The following is a 21,897-nucleotide window of genomic DNA, read 5'->3' on the forward strand; positions in this document are numbered from 1 at the left end:
ATACAAGTAGTAAAACAATGAGCACAAATTGTATTGGAATGACCATTGGACTAGGATTACATAGTGTGTGGAGGGGAATAAAATGCCTGGAAAGGTAGGAAGGGCCTAGGCAGGAATGGCTTTCAAGGCCAAAGAAAAAAAGTTTATATTTGATCCCAAAGCTAACAGAGAAGCAATTGAATAGAGAGGTGACATAATGTCAGAGCTGACATTTAGAAAGAGAGTGAATACTCTGAAAACACCTAACTTTTCACTTGGCAATTCACTAGAGAAGTTATGTACCCAGTTCTTTTATTCCACAGTTCCAACAAACTATCAGTTTAACCTCTGGTAATTAAATATTATAATGAAATATCAATATAATCAAGTGATATGAATGTTCTATGGAATTTTTATTAATAATTACATTTGTATGGTGAAAGTTGATTTATCATAGCCTATTCCTTTCTGTTTTATTCACAGTAAATAGGCCTAATAGTGCTTTAGATTTTTTCTTGCTTTTTTAATTCTTAGAAAGGTATTACAATTATTTGCACCAAGTTTAAGCCATGAGAGGCAGCATCATGGACATGGCTAGAGAGCTGGCCTCAGAGTTGGAAAGATGTGGGTTCCAGTCCCACCTCTAACACATTCTGACTGAGTGACCCAAAGCAAGTCATTTAATCTGTCTCATTCTATGGTTTTCTCATCTACGGAGAGTTGTAGGGAACAGATGACATAATTAACGGCAAGTGTTTTGCAATCCATAAGCATTCTGTTAGCTGTTAGCTATTTTAAATAAAAATTTAACCAGTGTGGATCCATTACCATAATGAAGAGACCACAAAAGGTTATTGTTCCAGCAAGCAAAGACTCAATCCTGCCAAGCAGAAAGGTATGGTGGGATTGGTTTAAAATGTCAACTCATTTGTAAAATCTTTCAACAAATGAAAGTAGAGGATATTTCCACATAAGATAACCAGAAAAGATAGGGGGCAAGTCAAATACAGTACCAGGGAACCCCTCACCCTACCTACCCCATTACTGTGAATGTCCAGAAAAGTTTTCATGTGTTTAAGGCACTCTGTAGGGCGGCATGCATTCAAAGCCTTAGGCTTTTCAATATCTCTGTCAGATCAGGCATCCTTAACATCTCAATTATCTGACTTGAAAGAGAGGCATAATGGGAAACCATTTCTAGACTTTTCTCCCTCAGGGGAGTCTGTCTATCCTTTTTTGAATCTTGACCAAGAACAGGATTTTCATCTCAAGCAAATAATTATTTTTCAGAATCACTTCCAGCTACATTAAATGTATCCTCAAATTCCAGTCTACTAGCTGTGTGACCCTGGGCAAGCCACTTAACTCCAATTGCCTAAAAAAAAAATTCCAGTCTATCCTTCAGTCTCCAGTTCTTGGTCATGAGGGCTTGGGACATTCATTCTGTGTTAGAATGGGTAACCTCTATTCTGCTCTATTTGTTTCCTAGAGTTACCTTACATCTAATCAGCCTCCACTAAAAGGACCGTCCTGCCAACAAACCCCCAATCCTCTATGCTGATGACTCTCAAATGTACTTTTCCACCCCTAACCTTTCTGATCACCACCAATTCTTCATCCCCAACTTCCTGCTACACTTCTTGAATCAGATGTCCCATAGATATCTTAAACTTAACATGCCCAAAACTGAACACATTATCTTTTCTCCAAAACCCTCCACTATTCTAATGTCTCTAAAACTGTTGAAGGTACTATGATCTGCCTAATTACCCAGGTTTGCAAAACAGGTGTCATTTTCAACTCCTCACTCCCCAAATCCAATTTGTTGCCAATGTCTGTTGATTTTTACCTTCGTGACATCTTTCTGCTGATGCTGCCACTACCTTGAGGCAGGTTATCATCACCCCACATCTAGACTATTACAACAGTAAGTCTCCCTGACACCTATTTCTCCCCATTCCAGTCCATTCATCACTCAACTGTCAAAGTTATCTTCCTAAAGTGGAGATTTGACTCTGTTACCTCTCCTACTCAAGAAATTTGCGTGCCTCCCCGCCCTCCGCCATATCATTTCCAGGATCAAATACAAAATCCTCTGACATTCAAAGTCACAATCAACCCACTCCAACATTCCAGTCTTCTTACTCATCACACCTTCCCCAAATGCTATTGATCCAGTGACACCGGATTCTGTATTGCTCCATGGACAAGACACTCTATGTCCCACTTACAGCATACTCACTGTTCGTCCCTCAATTTGGAATGATCTCTTTTGCCCTTTCCATGTCCTACCTTACTTAGCTTTCTATAAGTCTTAACTAAAATCTCACCTACAGGAAGCATTTCCTACTTGCCTTTAATTCTAATGCTATCCCTCAGTTGATTGTTTCAGATTTATTTTGTATATGGCCTGTTTATACTTAGCATTTGTATTCCCCATTAGAATGTCAGCTCCCTGAGAGCTGGGAGTATCATTAACATTTTTTTGTAACTCCAGCACTTAACATAGTGCTTAACACAGAGCAAGCAGTGAATAAGATTTATTGACCTCCAAGAACAGGCTTCTCCAGTTTGGGAAGGAAATGGTGATTGTGAAGGAATAGTCACAGAAAAGCTCAAGAGGTAAATCATCATTCCTCCTGAATCTCTGTTACACAAGGTTAAAGAAAGGAGAGGAGAGACACAATTAAGCAAAGTCATCCTTAGGGTATTTAAGAATGAAATAAAGGAGGATTGCAAATAGACCAAAAAAAAAAAGTGTGTAAGAATCCATAAAGATGAGTAGAACAAATGCTTTTTACCACCAATGACTATTGGACATTACCCTGGAACTCTGACGGCACAATCCCAGGTCTGTTTTACAGAGGAAATGGGAATGAGAAAAGCAATAGGCTTGACCAAATGTAAATAGAAGTGGACCAAGATGGAGGAACACAATTTGATACCAAGGGCATGAAAAATCTTGGATCTTATCATTGGAGGAGGGAGGAGGGAGAGAGAGAGAGGTGGAAGAGAGAGAGAAAGAGAAGGAGAAAGAGGGAAAGAGAGAGAGAGGGAGAGAGACAAAGAATCAGAGAGGCAGAGGGAGAGAGAGAGATTCAAATTACCCTGACATATGCTTATTTTTCTATCTATGCATTTTTAGTAATCTAACAGTTAGATTACATAGTCTATGTACAGAGAGGACATTATTTTTGGTGAGGGTATTAGAAAGGAACAGATAGGTATTGTTAACATGCCACAGTACACCATGAATGATAGTTTCAGAGCAGGTTCATTGAACTCATTTCACCAATAACAACAAAGTGCGTTGTGAACACCCAGAGGAACTCGATATACTACTCATGATATTCTTTATAATTATTTATTTCTTGAGGTGCTTTTAAAGAATTCTTAGCACAAACACCTTGGACTATCATCACAAATCCCCCAACCACTAAATGGAATCTACTGCTATAGATGTTTTACAAGATATTATTGCATTTATTATCTGTTGACTATTTTAAAAAAAACATTTTATTTGTTAGAATAAAACATCACTTTGAATATATCTCCCATGTGCATGTCAAAATCATACAAGATATCTTGAAAGATATAACAATAGAAATAACTATTCAACAACCATTTTTTTTAACAACAGTGTTCTACTGGTGATGTTTTAAGGATGTGAATCATAAAATACCATAATCTCTGAAGAACTGAAACTTAGGATCACTTAAAAGGAAATGGAGGGGCACAAAGTATAAGATTCTTATCCTTGTCCCAGTGCTTGCTAATAGATATAGCATAGCATTCTGTTCTGGGATTTTCTCTTTTCTCTCTATATTTTCGTGGTTATCTCACATAAATATTAAATGACTACACAGACAATATGTATATGTATATGTGTACATATATATGTAATTATTTTATTTTTGTGCCTGTTAACCCTGTGCAGTTCATACTCACAGATGTCAATAAAGTAAAGATGTCAGGATTTAGGCCCAAAGCTCTGGAGGGGATAAGGTTGTTTGGAAGAATGGCTCACTTGGAAAGACTCCATGATCAACATGGTGGTGTTAACTCATTTGATGGTGGGGTATGAGTAAAGGTCCACATTAGAACTCTCAATGTTGGCCACCTGAGATGTGTGTGTGTGTGTGTGTGTATGCATGTGTATGTTTAACATCTACCCACACAGAGACCTGAGCAATCTCCTAAATTTAAGTCCCACATCATATGCTACCAATTTGACATTTCAAATTTCTATAAGCATTACAAACATCATAACCAGAACAACTTATCTTATTTCCTACATAACTTACTTCTATTCTTTACTTTCTACTTCTGTTAAGTAAGCCATCATCTTTCTGATCACCCAGGTTTATCTCCTTATTTAATCATCCCAAATTTGAAGTATTAGTAGGTCATTATTCTACAACATCTCATAGACTCTTTATGACCCAATTTGGGGTTTTATTGGTAAAGATACTGGAGTGGCTTGCCATTACCTTCTCCAGCTCATTTTACAGATGAGGAAACTGAGGTAAATAACTTTAAGTGACTTGCCCTGGGTCACACAGCTAGTAAGTGTCTGAGGCCAGATTTGAGCTCAGGGAGAAGTATCGCCTAACTGTGCCTCTTCTATGTGACAGCCTTTCAAATGCTGAAGATAGCTACTAACTCCTTCCCTATATGCCTGAATCTTCTCTTTTCTGGACTGAACATCCACAATTCCTTCAACTGAGTTTCAAATGACATAGATTCACAGTCCTTTGGCATTTTTGGTTGTCCACTTATGCATAGGCTTCAGTTTGTCAATGTTCTTCTTAAACTTCAGTATCCATAATTTCATATATGGCTTGACCAGAACAATCAATATACCAGTAAGCTACCCAATAAACATTTATTAAGCATCTACTCTGTGCCATGCATTGTGCCAAACACTGGGGATACAAAGAAAGACAAAAGATAGTCCCTGCCTTCAAGGCACTCACAAGCTAATGAGCAGAGCAAACTGGAATGACTGCCTCTTTATTCCTGGAATCTGTACTGCACTTTTGACCCAGCAATTCCACTACAAGGTTTGTATCCCAAAGAGATCAGAGAAAAAGGAAAAAAGACTTATATGTACACAAATATTTATAGCAATTCTTTTTGTGGTGGGAAAGAATTGGAAATTGAGGGGGTGTCCATCAATTGGGGAATGGTTGAACAGGTTGTGATATATGGTTATAATGAAATACAATTGTGGTTTAAGAAATGGCAAGGGGGATGGTGTCAGAAGAACCTGGGAAGACTTATATGAATTGATGCAAAAGTGAATCAGGAAAACATTGTGCACAGTAACAGGAATAGTATGATGATCAGCTGTGGAAGACTTACTGACTCTGATCAATACAATAATCCAGGACAATTCTAAAGGAATGATGATGAAAAGTCCTATCCACCTCCAGAGAGAGAACTGATGAAGTCTGAGTACAGAGTGATGCACATTACATTCACTTTCTTAGTTTTTCTTGCTTATTTTTGGTACATAGCTTATATGAAATGTTTTGCATGACTTCACATGTATAATGCATATCATATTGCCACCACTCACGTGGTGGGGGAGGGAAAGAATTTAAAACTCAAAATTTAAAAGTGAATATTTAAAAATGAAATTTTAAAAAATCATGATAATCCAATATACTTCTTACTGGGGCCCAACTTCTCCCTCTTTGGACCCTTTTTCCCTCTATATAGTTAATGCAAACAAATAGTATACACCTTTTTTCTTTACTTTCTTTCCTCATCAGCCCCAGATAATTCTGTGTTTTATTTTCAACTTTATCCTCACTTTCTTTCAATAACACTTATGGTTTTCCTCCCTCACTTCTATCTAATAATACATTGCTTCATATTTTCCACCTAATTTTATATGTGCTACAACCTACACCTACATCATAAAGTGAGGTAGAGATTTCTTTAAGACATGGATTATATTTTGAATCTTTTTCTATTTCTGGCTGTATCCAGCATAGTATTGGGAACACAGAATATGCCTAATTAATCCTAATTGAATGAATAGATTGATGGATGGTTAGATGAATAAAGATAGCCAGATGCATAGTTCTGATTCTCTCTCCCTCTCTCTCTCTCTCTCTCTCTCTCTCACACACACACACACACACACACACACACACGAAAATAAAATGAATGAACATAAAGGGACAAGATATAAACATTATAGTCACTTTCACTAGCAATATTTGACAAAGTCAAGTGTGTTTGCACTGTGACTTTGTATTTCAGTGTGAACTAATTGGATTGAATCTTTTTAGTAATATTCAACTTAATTCTTTAGTTCAATGAGAAAGACTTTCTTTGGCACAACTCTCTAATGAAATCTGAATTCATAGTTCATTTTCAATTCCTGCACCAAAAGCACATTTGAAATGATAATACTGTCACTTGAAATGTCTCTGACTTTGCTGTATATCTCCCAGAGCCTCAGTGAAAGAAAATGAAATTGAGGCTGCTTATGGGGCAGATAAGCTGATTTCCTCAATGTAGAGCATAATAGGAGTCTAATCTTTTAAATAATCATTTCATGTTTAAATATAGAATCTCACTGAATATTTCATGCATTTTGTTATTTTGGTGTTTGAGTCACATTCATTATAAAGGTCACTTCTTCAGATAGGAAGGCATCATAATATCTCTTAAACATAATAGATAGCTTTGCCTCAGCAATCAGGGGGCTCTTCATAGACCTAGCATTGTTTAACACTTTCAAACCTCTGTAATCTTTTGTCAAATTGAATCTGAAATGGAGGTTTTAAAATATGCTCTGGAACTTGTATTACAACTACTAGCTCCCTGATCCTATCCTTAATTAAAGCTATGTATCTTTCCTACATAAAAAGAATACAGAGACCTGGATGGTGAGGATATTTTTTAAACTACTTAACAATCCAGATTCTTCATGAAATGACAGGCCAAACATTAAAAAATGTCCCTAGGTAACAAACTGTTTTATAATATATACTTATATGTATATACACACACACACACACACACACACACATATATATATACACAATATAAATGTTTATATCCATACCTATATGTATGTTGAGTCAGAGGTGGCAACAGAGGGAGAGAAAGCAGGAGGAGGAGGGAGAGGGAAAGGGAGAGAGAGAGGCAAGTAGGTACTTATAGACAGAAGATTTCTTTTCTTCCTCCTTCTATCATTCCATTGCTCCATTCAGAATTCATCCATCTACCTGTATCACTCATTTGAATAGTTTATAATGTTAGCTATACAACAATGTGTCAAAGAAATATCCATAGAATCTCAAGTTGGGATGGGCCTAGATCAATCTATTGTAATTTACATTTTAACAAGAATCTAAAATATAATATATGTGACAAGTGGTAATCTAAGCTCTTTGAAAATATCAGTGAAACAGACCTCCCATCCTCTTTTGGGCAGTTCATTCCTCTTGTGAATAATTCCAACAGTTAGGATGTTAACAGGTGGGCAAGGAACAACCCATAGAGAAATTGGCAAATACAAAATATATGTAAAGTAAATACAGGAAAACTGTGTGTGTGCATGTGTGTGTGCATGCATGTATGTGTGTGTGTGTGTGTGTGTGTGTGTGTGTGTAAGGTACCAGAAACTGGTGGGAGGTGTAAAGGATCAGGATTGAACTCACATGAGAGGTGGTGCATTGAAATCTTGAAAGAGAACCAAACTAGAGAATCAAAGAGGTTGGAGTGAAATATGAGTACATTTCAAGCACAGGGTACAATGGTAGAGAATGGAGACTGGAAATGAAATTATCTTTTTTGAAGAATATCAATAAGTCAGTTGTCTGCAATACAGGATTTTCTGTAAATTAATAATGTCATATATATGTGTGTGCACATACATGTATATATGCATTATGTGAATATATGTTATATACCACACATATGTAGTATTTATAGCACATATATATGTTCTCTCTACTATATCTATATTGATATTGATATCAATATAGATAAAAAACAACATACCTGAAAAGGTGGGCTAGAGCTAAATTGTGAAATGTTTCAAAAGTCAAAAAGTTTATATTTTATCTTACAGGCAATTGGCAGCCTTTGGAGTTTCTTGAGCAAAGACTTCACATGGGCAGATGGGTTTTTAGAATATCATTTTAGTAGCTCGGTAAAGCATGGATTGGAGAAGGGAGAGGCTTGAGCCAGGGAGTCCAATTAGGAAAATATTGCAATAGTTCAGGTGAGAGGTAATGAAGGCCTAGGGTGGCACCCATGTGATCAGATAAAATGGGATGGCTCTTCCAGATTAAATAAGACTTGGCAATTGATTAAGTATTGGATTAGGTCAGGAAAGCATTGAGGATGATACAAGATTGTGAACCTCAGGGGATTGGAAGGATGTTAGTGTTCTCAGATGAAATAGAAACGTTAGAAAGGGTGGAATTCATGGAATAATTATGAAATTATTGTTTTGTTGTAGCTCCCAGAATTGAACACGATACTAGTGTGGTGTGATCATGGCAGGATATGATTTCATTAATTCCCTGAAATTTTGGAATATTGAGATATTTAAATGTATCTGTGATCTCATTAGCAAGAGTATTTGCTCCAGGAAATGTATTACAACCCATGTAAGCCAACCCATTCTTTTTTCACTCTTGTCCACCCATCCTACAATTTTGCTCTCACAGGTCTGTCTAATGTGCTGAGGAACATCCTCCATTTCTGCTTCATGACAAGGATAACAATAAAGCCTATAAGCTTTGTACTTGATACTCCCTTTTCTACCACTATAGAAACAGAAGCAAGCTACACAAAACAAAAAGCTATTTTATATTTTCCAAGTCATTGTAGCCAAAGAACTCATCACCAAGAGGTCAGACTACTCATGGTGAGCATCTATACACTTAATATTGTGAAAAAGTTCATACAGTAAGGGGCTATGACCATATTTAAAGCTTTCCTATAATGGTAATCTATAATCTATCAGAGTTTTCATGGAGAGTTTCCATGACAAACTGACCTAAGTAATTCTGTGAAGTGTTTCATGAATACAAATAAGTCATTAAAATTAAGTAATGGGGAAGCATGGACTTTATGATCCTTAGAGAGGGCAATTTCTTTCCCTTTTCCATTGTCTCACTTTTTTCTTTCAGAATAACTTGCTTTAAAAGCCTCCATAAAGATCATACCAATTTGGAAGTGATTTTCTTTTTTTTTAACGTGACATGCTGATTTATATGGGATTTGTTACGCGTACAATTTGCATAGGAACCGTTAACGATAAAATAAGTGAAAGTTCATGCATTCCCTAACCATATTAAAATAACCTCTGTAATTTTCTTTTTGTTTCTATAACCCTTGTTTCTCTTGCCAGCTTGCTTCTTAGCTTCTTATGACCCTGGGCCCTCTGTTAGTTAAAGAGTGCAAAGAAGATTACCTCTATACCTAGTTGTACTCAAAAGAACACAAATATGTGTTTGCATATAGAATAGGATCAGAATGAGGCCTGTTTAATTTCTATCCATTTGTCTTCTGAGAAATATTTTTTGCCTTCTCACCATTTTTAATAGGGTCTTCTGACCATCTTCAATGAACTCTAATGTATTTATTTTTCTTCACTTGTTCTTTCTTTAGACATTAACAGAAGTCCCATGATTCTAGTTAATATCAGTGTTTCCCCATGTCAGTCAGTCAGTCAATTAAATATCTTACTATTCGCCAGGCACTCTGTCAAGTACTAGATATAGAAAGGAAGGCAAAAAAAAATCTATTTCTGCTGTCCAGGAGCTCAAATTCAAATGGGACAAGATGATATGGAAAAAAATGAGATGTACATACAAGATATATACAATGCAAATGGAAATTAATCTCAAAGGAAAGACACTAACATCTGGGGAGAGTAGGAAAATCCTCCTGCATAAGATGATATTTCATTTGAGTCTTAAAGAAAGAAAAGAGGTGGAGGTAAGGAGAGCATTCCAAGACTATGCCAGTAAGGCTGATGAAAAAGAAGAGTCTCACGTTTGAGGAAAAGCAAGAAGGCCATGTGTCTGGATTCTAGAATGAGTGGAGTATGAGAAGACTGGAAAGGTAGGAAAGGGCTTTAACTAGCCCTTTGCAAAGGGCTTTAATTACTAGAAGAATTTATATTTAATTGTGAAAATAGTAAGGAACTACTGAGGGTTAAGTAGTAGGTGTTATGGTTAGACTTGTGCTTTCAGAAAATCATTTGGGCTCCACTTTGTGGATGATGGGTTAGAGTGGGAAGACTAGAGGCAGGAAGACCAAGAAAGAATTGTTTCAGTGATCCAGACAAGAAGTGATAAGGGCTATACTGGAGTAGCTTTTCTGTGAATAGAGCAAAGAACATGTATACAAGAGATATTGTGTACAAAAGAAACAAGAAGATTTGATGATAGACTGGCTATATGTCATGAGTGTGAGTAAAGGAAGATGATTCCAAGGTCATATGAGCTAGGGCACAGACCTAGGATGGTGAACTATGAATTGCCTAATGTAGGAGAAGGCTGAGATGATTTGGGATTCAGCTTCCAAGGACACCAGCATCAGAGAGAAGGTAGTCAAAAAGTGAGCAACAGGAAAAGTAAGGAGGGAAAAAGAATGAAATTACCAACAATTCATGAAGAAGAAAATTCAAAGACTTTGATTTTATACATACATACACACACATGTGTATATATATATATATATATATATAAACACGTACATATATACACACACACACACATATATGAAAAAGAGAAACAATAGAAGAAAATGTGGCCTCCAGATCTAGTAAATTGGTTCAGGCATCTACAAATAAAAACTGAAAATCAAAGGAAAATGATGTAACTTGATAAGCAGAACATGAAACCACCACAAGCTGTTCTTGAGTGGTTCAAAAGAGAAATAATTATTAGAGCAAAATTTTTGATCTGCTCATCAAAAATTATGGACAGAACAGAAAAATTAGAATCTGTAACAGCAAGCCTCACCAAAGGGAACAAAGAGAACAATAGAGTGAGAATGCAATTGCACAGAAGTAAAGGAAAACTTGGAAAGAAAAAAAAGAAGCAAGAAACAACATGAAAAGCAAATGCTTACTATACCAATATCAAAGACAGGATGTGGAGAGATAACCTAAGGACTCCAAGAAGAACATGACAGAACAAAACTCCTTAACATTACAAAGGAGAAAACAATAGAAAAGAATAGTCCAGAATTTCTGAAATTGAAATAGAAAATGAAATACTAAGTGAAAGAATTACAAGATAACCTTTAAAAAAGCATTTTATATAAACACAAGAAACAATAATAAAAAAATGAAATCCCATTCCAAATAACTCCAAAATGAATAATATCTGGGGACTGACCTATTGATGAACAAAAAGACATATAGATTTAATTACCAAATGCTCCTCAAAGAAATAAGAACAACTTAAATAGCTGGAGGAATATCTGGTGTTCATGGCTAGGCCATAAAAATATAACAAAAATTTTAATACTACCAAAATTAATTTTCAATTTTAATGCTATAGCAATCAAATTACCTAGGAGATACTTTAGAGAACTTGAGAAAATAATAACAGAAGTTATTTGGAAAAGCGAAAGATCAAGAATATCAAGGGAAATGATGAAAAGGAATAAGGATAAAGGGGGACCTAAAATCACTTTATAAAGTAGCAGGCATGAAAACCATCTGGTATTGGTTAAAGAAGAGAGAGATAAAGCAATAGAACCAACTAGACAAGGGAGACTCAGAAACAACCGAGTGTTTGATAAAGTAGAAAATTTATAATACCTAGGGAAAAGCTCCCTTTTTGATTAAAAAATGGAAAACTGGAAAACATTTGGGCAGACAAAGCAGACATTGGCTTAACGATACCTTATATCATATTCCACAGTAAATTCCAAATGGGTATACAATCTTAATGTTAATGATCCTACTAAAAGAGAAAAAAAAATAGAATAGAAGATCATATACCTTTCACAGCTAGGGGTAGGAAATGTATTGTTAACCAAATAAGAGATGGAGATGATTATAAAAAGTAAAATGAGTAACTTTGATTACTTTAAACTAAAATCTGTTTGCACAGACAAAATAAATGCATAAAGGATGAGAAGGAAAGTAGTTGAATGAGAAAAAAAAAGCTATATGTATCAAATTTTTCCAATATGGTTTCCTTAGGTAAGACATATAAACAATTAATAAACATTTATGTAATAGCCATTCAATAGATAAATGGTTAAATAACATGAACAAACAGTTCTCAAAAGAACTACGAAACATTCACACACACATGAAAAAATGCTCCGTATCACTTATAATAACATAAATGCAATTCAAAATAACCTTGAGTTTTCACAGCACATTATAAGAAATATGGGAGGGGGAAGGCAACAGTAAACATTGGAGGTGTAGTGGAAGGATAGGTACACTAACACATTGTTGGTGAAGCTATGAAATGATACAACCATTTTGGATAGCAAACCAGAATTGTGCAAATAAAGTGACTAAAATGTCTATATTCTTTGAAACAGTGACTCCATTAATAGGCTTCTACTACAAAGAAGATTTTTGATGAGAAGAAAGTCTCCATATATTTCAAAATATTTCTAACAGAACTTTTTTGGGTAGGTAAGAATTGGAAACAAAGTAGATGTTTATCAATTGAGGACTGGCCAAACAAATTGTACTATTTGAATGAAATGTAATACTATTGCACTGTAAGAAATGACAAGCTTGATGAATACAGATAAACATGGAAAGATCAATATTCTATATAAACTGATGCAGAGTGAAGTAAGCAGAGCCCCGACAATAATATACACAGTAACAAAACCCCACCTCACTTTGCTTTTGCTACTCTGCCTGGTTTCAACTCTATAGGACAAGATGTACCTCCCAGGATAAGCTCATCACTTTTAATCTCATCACCATGCTTCTAATACAAATCTTGATTGAGAGGACCTCCCTCAGCCTCCCCTCTCTCTGATTGCAGGGCTGGTGGATGCAATACCAATTTCCTCCCAATGTTTTCCATTATAGAAACTAGACTCAGCCCCACTTCACAGACACTCTATTTGGTTTCAACTTCATGGAAAAAGATGCCCATGCACTGGGTATATCCTGGTGTCCCCTTGCCCTTCCCTGCCTTCTTTTGTGTGTTTTATCTCTGCAATAGATTGAAAACTTCCTGAGGGAAAGGGGTATCTTTCTTTTTATCAGTTATATCCTCAGAGCTTAGCACAGTGCTTGGCACTTAGTAGGTGCTTCATAAATGTTTATTGGATTTGTTGGATGACAACAATATAAATCAAAAGAGTGGCTATACACAAAAAGATAAAAGTAAATGCAACAAAGTTATAAAGATCAAAGAGGACTTGAATGAAGAGAGATGAGAAGACACCTCCAACTGAGCCCTTCCTGGAAGTGAAAGGTCCACAGTTATTATACTGTACATGTTTTTGGATTATTTTCAAAATATTAATCAGTTGTCCTGAATTTTTGTTCTTATAAAATAATGAGATGTGTCTCTCAGAGAGAGAGAGGGAAACTTGGGATAACTATGGGTGATATGAGAAATAGCAAATATCAATGAAAACCTATTTTAAAAATTTTGTAGCTCTGAATGCTGTTTTCAAATTACTAGCTATGTCACCTCTAATAAGTGACTTCTTGACACATAAAATGGGGATAATACTATGTGTCTTGTCAGTTCCATGGGTTGTTGTCAGGTTCACATGAGGTAATGTATAAAAAGTGCTTAGTATTGCTGTAAAGCAACTGATGAATATTGCTACTCTTTGGCCTATTATTCTTTTCATAAATTAAAGAAAAAAATAGGAAAAAATTACCCTTTGCAAGTTATTAGGCAACCAATAGGAACAGTAGGAAAAGGGGAAAAAATCTAAAATCACAATACAATATGGGGAAAAGACAGAATAGCATGTGGTAGAGTATAAAAGGTGTATCAGCAAGAAGGAGGGAATGCATTTTAGGAATAGGGGAAAGCCAATATAAAGGCACAGAAATGGGAACTTGTCAAGTGAAGATTCAGTGAGAGTCCTTGATCTTTTCATGATGGTTTCAAAATGCTATGTTCATTAGTAATAGTATTATAATATGATGTCACGAACTATTGTTCCAAAATTCATATGGCTTGAATTTCAAGGTCTTTATTCCAATTTATAATCCATTTAAAATAATTTTATTTTCTACAATTAGGAAAAGTAATGGATATATGCTAAATTAATTGAGCATTTGATCTAGAAGCATTTGCTAGAATACTGAACAAAGTATATCTTTACAAATTTATAGTCATTTTACTATGACTAAAATAAGAAATGACACAAAAAGGACAGAGAATTTTTATTATAATTTCTATCTCCAAAATTGCCATTTTGAGGTTTAATGATAATAATAATTATTTTGGAATAGAAACAATATTATTATCATTATTATGATTTTAAATTACCCTTAATATGGGTCATCACCTACAAACTGCTGTAGTAATGACTGTGATGATTATCATAATGTACACTTAAATAGCCCCTTCCTCTGAACAATCGCATAAGTCGGGAAGTACAACCACTATTAACCATGTTTTATAAAATAAGGAAACTACAATTCATGGAAGTTCAGTTATTTACCTTATGTGGTATTAATAAATTTCTGAGCTAAGATTCAAAATCATATTTCTTGATATTAATTATGATGTTCATTCTCTGAAGAAAGTTTTGCTTTAAGTACTGTTTACCTTTCTTCCCATAATGTTACCACTGTATAAAAAGTTTGGAAACCATTATTATTAATTGATGTAACAATGATGATAATGCTGTGATAAAGATGAATTTGTAGTTTTTAAAAGTTTGAAATGTTCTGATCCAAAGACACAAGATTTTTAGCTATCCATCTTTGACAAAAATTAAAACCAGTTAAAAGTTGTTTCAGTGGCTACAATTGCCATGAAGATGGGGATTTGTAAAGTAGGTTAGGATTTAATCTATCTACCTAATATGCAGATTTGTATTTTTCTATAAAGACTTTCATTTTAGAGTGCTGCCTAAAGCACTGAGATGTTAGGTTACTTGTACAGGATTCCACAGGTAAAGTTTTTCCTAGTTTTGCAGTCAGCTTTCTAAACACTATGCCACGCTATTGTGTACCAAATAGACACAAGATCATTTTTGGAGGAAGAAAATAGTATCTGGGAGCATCAGGAAAGGAAAAGAAAATTGTGGTGGTATATGATTGCAAGTCATAGAATATTATCCAAAAGATTAAAATTGGGAATCACCCAAAGACCAGTGCAGATGAGCATAGTAACCATGAAAATTTTGAAATTTATTACAAAGACGGTATTATATAAGAAATGGAAAGTAATAATATAGTTATATATATATCCATATCTATCTATATATCTCTCTCTATATAACCTATATATTAATATATCCATATATCCATCTAGCTACATCTATCAATATCTATATCCATATATTTATATCCATACACACACACACATCTGCATCTATATCTATATCTATACCAAAAGGAAGATGATCTGTCCACTTGGCAAAACTTGTGCTTCACTGATATGCCAATAGTATCAAGAAAAAGTACAATTGGGACTCCCATGGGAGAACATAGGTACCAGATTGACAAGCATGGATAAATTGTGATGTAATACCACAGGAAATACCCATATCAACTAGATCACAGATACATATGAACATGAAGTATTTTGAATTCCTGAAAAAGTAATTCAAAAAGAATTTCTAAGACAACTTGTTAAGAGATGCCACAGATGAACCAAACTAATATCTTATTACCTATGAATATAAGTTGAAAACTATCCTTAGTCAAGTTATAAGTTTGGAATGAAAAAGTTTTCTGTATTTGATCCTAGTAGAAAACTCAGCATCTTCTATAGAAGTAGCTTCCAAGGTTGACTTTATGAAGAGTAAATTTGCAGTTCACAGCTAAGAACTCCCTGGAAGCTAGTTTTTTAATCTTGAAGATAAATTAAAGTGAAATAATCCTCAAATATGAATATAGGATATTGTAGATGGTGCCAGGTATGCTGTAATGCTTTGGCAATGGTATATTCTATGTCTGTTTTATATTTTATAGCACTTATAAAGTTTAGAAGTTAATTTTAATTTTTTGGTTTAGTTGTATTTTAGTTCCTTTAGTTTGTTGAAAATATAACCTTTATGATTGAGTAGTCAAAAATGTTCACATTAAATTAAGATCAAATTCCCTAAGTGGACATCATAATGAAAGGTACTGCACATATGTGCCTGTGTAGATAATTGAGAACTGATAGTACTGCCTATTTTCAATAGTAAGTACTAAGAACAGGAAAATGGAATAATTGAACACCTAGAAAAGGGAAATGAGTGTCTGATGGAAGGGCAAGCAGAAGTCACCACTGGAAGAAAAAAATTAATGCCATTTTGAGCTCATTAGAATGAATTTGTTTATGCTAATATTTAAAACATTCTAAAACTTCACTGTTTGTGAACAGCTAGGTGGTGCAGTGGATAGAGTGCTGGGCCTGGGGTCAGGAGTACCTGAGTTCAAATCTGTTCTCAGACACTTACTAGCTGTGTGACCCTGGGAAGGTCACTTAACCTTGTTTGCCTCTGTTTCCTCATCTGTGAAATGAGAAGGAAAAGGCAGACCACTCTAGTATCTTTGCCCAGAAAACCCTAAAATGGAGTCACTAAGAGTTCGACATGACTGAAGAACAACAACAAAAGGTGAACTAGCTAAATACGTCATTTTGAACCAAACTTCCAAAGCAAATGAGCCATTGCATCATGAAATATAAATTTTACTATTTTTTTTAATCTTCTGATTTAGTTGTCAAATGAGAGGTGTTTTAGTAAGGTGAAACAACGGAGCCTTCTTGGTCACACCTAATGAGCTGAATCTTTTGACTAGGCAGCATTTTATCTGCTGAGGAAAATCCATTGAAGATTGAAAAGCTTTTGACAGCAGCAACCTTTCTCCAAAAACCATTTATAACACCTGCGTGAGCATCTTACATGTAGAGCATGGAAATGCTACTCATAAATAGCGTCATCCTCTTTTGCCTTTCTCTTGCATTAATAAATAGTAAAGCTTGTTTATTGTGTGCAGTCATGGAGGGCAGAGGGTTTTTCTTTTATCTTTAAGTTTAAAATAAGGATTATTTTAATACAGTTCTGATCTCAAAATATCAATTAGAGTGAAAGGGTATCAGATTAAACAAATTCCCTACCTACTCTTTGCACACAAGAGAAGCTTCCCCTGGCTTTTTTATCACTATGAAAGAGGCATGCCAGATTGGGGCAAAATAATGAATAGCTCTATCCAATCACGCTTAAGTGTTACTCTTACTGTTAAGTCTTATTGTTAAAGACAACGTTCTTCAGACCCACAGTCAGTAAATTTTCTGCTCTCCTCTATTCCCTCCACACGCACCTCAGGTTAGTTGTTGGTAAATTTTGCTCTATCCCATCATATCAAATTAGATATTCCTATGTATTACGAATAACAAGGTTCCAGCTAGAATAATTTTCCATCTAAAGGGGATGCTTCTAAATCAGTTTTAATGTCAATGTAATCTTTCTAGATTCATTAGTGAAAACGATCTAATACTAGCTTAAGAGCTGTGAGGGAGCAGTATAATTATTTAATGGGGAAATCTATCAAAGTTGAATACTATTTCTGAGCCCTAGAATACAGTCCATGATTACAAAATAAATATATCTTTGAGAATAGTTAAATTGTTCAGGTCAGATGAGCACTAGAAGTAGTGTGGCAATACAAAAAGTAGTTTCTTGGATACATTGCTATACAGAATTCTTCGTGTCCCTGTGACCAAAAAGCCCTAAAGAAACTCAAAAAGGAAGCTCGTATTTGACTCGGGAACAACTGGGACGTCAAACTATCCAATGGACATTTGAGAATTTGGCATTGCGTCTCATGATATATATGGATATATATGTATGTGGGAGTCATGTGCAAAGAATGATAATTGAATCCATGGGAGATAATGAATTCATCTGGGAGGAAAGTATAGAGAGTAGAGACAAGGGCTGAAGGCAGAGCCTTGGGGTACAGTCACAGGGAGCAGGACATCAGTGATTATCCAGCAAAGTTAAATTATAAGGACTCAGGCATTCTCTTCCACATCACAAACAACATGTATATTTCTTTCTTGGGATATTTTTCACTGAATATTACTCCTAAATGTTAAAATAGACTACATTTATTTGTAAGATAAAATTTTCCATTTCTAATCTCCTTTTGTGGCTAAATTCAAGTAAGTTGGAAAATTTCCAACTTCATACTTCCAGGGAGTTATTTCAAATTCTGAAAGTATCACAGAAAGGATGAGAATAAATAAGATGAACAGAAGGAATAAGTCATATGAGGATATTAACCACAGGTGATGTATAAATCCTCTAGAAGCTATAATGGAAATAGCTGATGTATTTTACATACATACCATACCTTGCCTAAGAGATATTCAGATATTTAATAACATAGTAGAATGATACTTCTATCAGGGAACAGGATATAATCCAATAGTCTGTTACTCTGTCAGTCTGCAGGGGAGGCAGGAATCAACCTCTCCCCCATAAGGATAATGAGGCCCAGGAATGTTAAGTGGCTAACACAAGGTCAAACAGGCAGTTATGATCAGAAGTGAGATCGGAACTAAGGTTTCCTGACTTGTGAATCAGTACTCTTTCCCCTGTATCATTCTGTCATTTGGATCAGGGCAGGATGGGCAGGATGACTTCTAGAAGAAACTGACCTAAAAAGACAGTGCTACTGTGTTCATAAAAAGCTTTTATGAACAAGGCTCCTAAGGGTGATGGTGGATGGTGGATGGTAGAGGCGACGGCGGTGGTGGTGGTGGTGGGGGTGTGTGTGTGTGTGTGTGTGTGTGTGTGTGGTGGTGGTGGTGGTGGTGGAGGGAAAGGGTGGACTACTCTCTGAAGAGAAAAGACATAGGCTATCTCTTTGGTCCCCCATGAAAAATCACTTCAAAAAGATCAAACCACGTTTTCCTTCAAGGCATATTAAGAGAAGGTTTAGTTTCTGGTTGAATTTCAGAAAATTCTAAATTTTAAAAAATTCCTACCCGCTTGTTGATTCCTGATATCCTATCACTGGGACTTTCATTATAAAATTAGAGTCAAAATGTTCTTTGGAGTACTGTTAAATACTGTTAAAACTTCCTATAAAATGCAATTACTCAATCTTCAAGTATAACCAGTTGGTAGCAGATCTTTTCCTGGATGATAGGCAGAGAGTTTGAAGAGAACAGGAGAACAATGGACACCTGATACATTATACGCAGGTAGGGTAGTAGAGGCATAGCACAATGAAGTTGAGAACCAGCGACACAAACTTAAAATCATTAATCGTCTCAGATCATAGATCTTTAGCTAGCAATGTTTCTAGATTATACCTTGTCCAAAGTTTCCAGCTGAAGAAAACTGAGGTCCAAATAACTCAAATGACTCACTCAGGATCACATAAGCAGTTAGTAGTAGAGCCAGGGTTCAAATATAACTCCTATGACTTCGTAACCAACAATCTTCTCCACTGCACTGCAAACCACCCCATCCTAGGTTACTTTCAGCCATGCAAGGAGGGATTTTGGTGACGCCTGGCTACTAAAATCTGGCTCACTTGAATTTATTTTTTCTGTCTCTGTTTATGTCCATTTTTCTCTTTCTCTGTCTTTCAGTCTCTGTTTCTGTCTCTGATTTCATCGTAGAGGAACTTGGATTGCAGAGGATCCACTTTCTTGACTCTGATATTTTATATAGTAAAAAAAAATAAAATAAAATTGTTCTGAGATTTATAATGGTACCAAAATAATAACACTCAATTTTTTCACATACCAGAAACTAATAATAAAACTGAATATTTTTAAAATGAGATCAAGATAATGGCAATAGAAAATCACTGGGGAATCATTAATATATTTCCTTTAATATATTTCCATTAAAAAGAAGTGTGACCTAAAGGTGAAAAATAACACAATTGAAAATAACATTGACTTGAATGTTAGCCTCCCAATCCCAAATAGCATACCCCTCATTGCAGCAAACATTGAGAGTACTTAGAGATAGTGAGCAAAAACTATGGAAATTGAATGATTTGGAGAAAAATGGTTGCCAAGATAGACAAAATTATATATATATATATGTGTGTGTGTGTGTGTGTGTGTGTGTATACACACATATACACACATTACATATATGTACATTATATCCACAAAATTACATATATATATCTATATATATACACACACACACACATATACACATTATATGTGTTCATCTGTGTGTGTGTATAATTGATAAAGAAAGATTATTTTGGTGATATGAGCACAGTAAAAGCATAGGTAACACTAATCCATCTAGTGATGAATTAATGTTGCTGAATGTTGCCTCCTTGAGGAGGCATTCTGCAAATAGGCAAGCCCAATGCTCTTAGAGACAGAAGACTTTGATTTGAGTCAAGCTTGAACTCTGACTCTTAATAACTGATTTGAAGGAAGTCACTCAACTTCGGTTAGCTCACTGGTAAACTAGAAGGACAGAATTTTGCAAGTTTTGAAAACTCTACATGAATGTAACTGTCTTTATTCATTAGAAATTCAAAAACTAGCCATAGAGTGAGTTTCTTAATTATTTTTGAAAGGGACTACAGGGGAGCTTTATTGAATATTGATACTGAGTTGACGGTATTCTTGGAATCAGGAGCTAGATTAGATTAAATCAGAAATGAATAATGTTGACTAGAGGCAATATACAAAAGCTTGCTGGTTTTAAAAAAAACAGAGATGCACCTATTGGTTTCTAATGTTTTACTATATGCTTCACATTTAACATAAAATATTAATATTACGTTGTGGCAGCTTCTCTTAAGTCTATATTAACAGCCCAAGGACTGGAAACTCTGGAAGAGTTTCCAGTCAGAGTATTGTCTGTCAGAGTAATGTCTGACATACAGTCAGGAAGGTCTGAGTTCATATTCTTTCTCAAACTAAATTAGCTATGTGACCATGGACAAATTGCTTAACATATGTAAGCCTCAGTTTCCTCATCTGTAAAATGGGAATCATAGCAATTAAAACTAAATAATATTATTTATACATATATATTAATACTTTGCAAATGACAACGTGTTATATAAATGCTAGCTATAATTTATGAGGTAGCATGGTATATCAACAAGTAAAGTTCATATCTAACCTTCTAACCTCATTTTCTCTCTCTCATTTTCCTGATGTTTCAGGGGAATTTCCCTCCCCTTTCTGCTTAAAGGTTTTTGTGAAACATTATCAAAAACTTTGCCAGGCTGATTCTTTGGTATACTTCTTCTGGAGACTTTTGCAGGTCAATAGTTTCCTCAATTAAATAATATGTTTCTTTTACTTAGTTGGTGCTTAGCGGAATATGTGTTGAACTAAATTGGGTCCTGTTTATTGGACTGGCTTTTCAGAGTATGAGGATCTGTGTAGGTAATATAAGAGAAATCAAAGGTACAATATGTATATACAATCAGTACAATACAATGAACTTAAATTCATGAGAAGCATAAGTAGTTAAGTTGGGATAATAAATCTGACTGGAAAAGAGTAGTTTTGTGTTCAGGTCTGACCTCTAATCCATCACACAGTAATGATCTTAGGCAAATAATTTAACTTCTCTGAGCTTCTATTTCCTCAGCTATAAAATGGATATATCATCTCTGGAACACAATATCCTTTTTAGGAAATATGTACCCTATACAATATCTATCTCATGGGGTTGTTGTAGCAATTAAGTGAGACAAAAAGTCAAATGCTTTATAAAATGCAAGTATATGAAATATAAAAATATGTGTTA

The 21,897-nt window shown here is 35.1% G+C and overlaps 1 protein-coding gene across 1 annotated transcript in view; it reads right to left on the reverse strand.

Moving 5' to 3' along the window:
• GRID2 (glutamate ionotropic receptor delta type subunit 2) overlaps window positions 1-21,897 on the reverse strand; it is a 1,698,202-nt gene that overhangs the window by 1,330,918 nt on the left and 345,387 nt on the right. The gene's annotated exons all lie outside the window — the stretch shown is intronic.

This window comes from Vombatus ursinus, unplaced genomic scaffold (genome assembly GCF_900497805.2).
Source record: "Vombatus ursinus unplaced genomic scaffold, bare-nosed wombat genome assembly UNPS02014821.1, whole genome shotgun sequence".
Classification (NCBI taxonomy): domain Eukaryota; kingdom Metazoa; phylum Chordata; class Mammalia; order Diprotodontia; family Vombatidae; genus Vombatus; species Vombatus ursinus.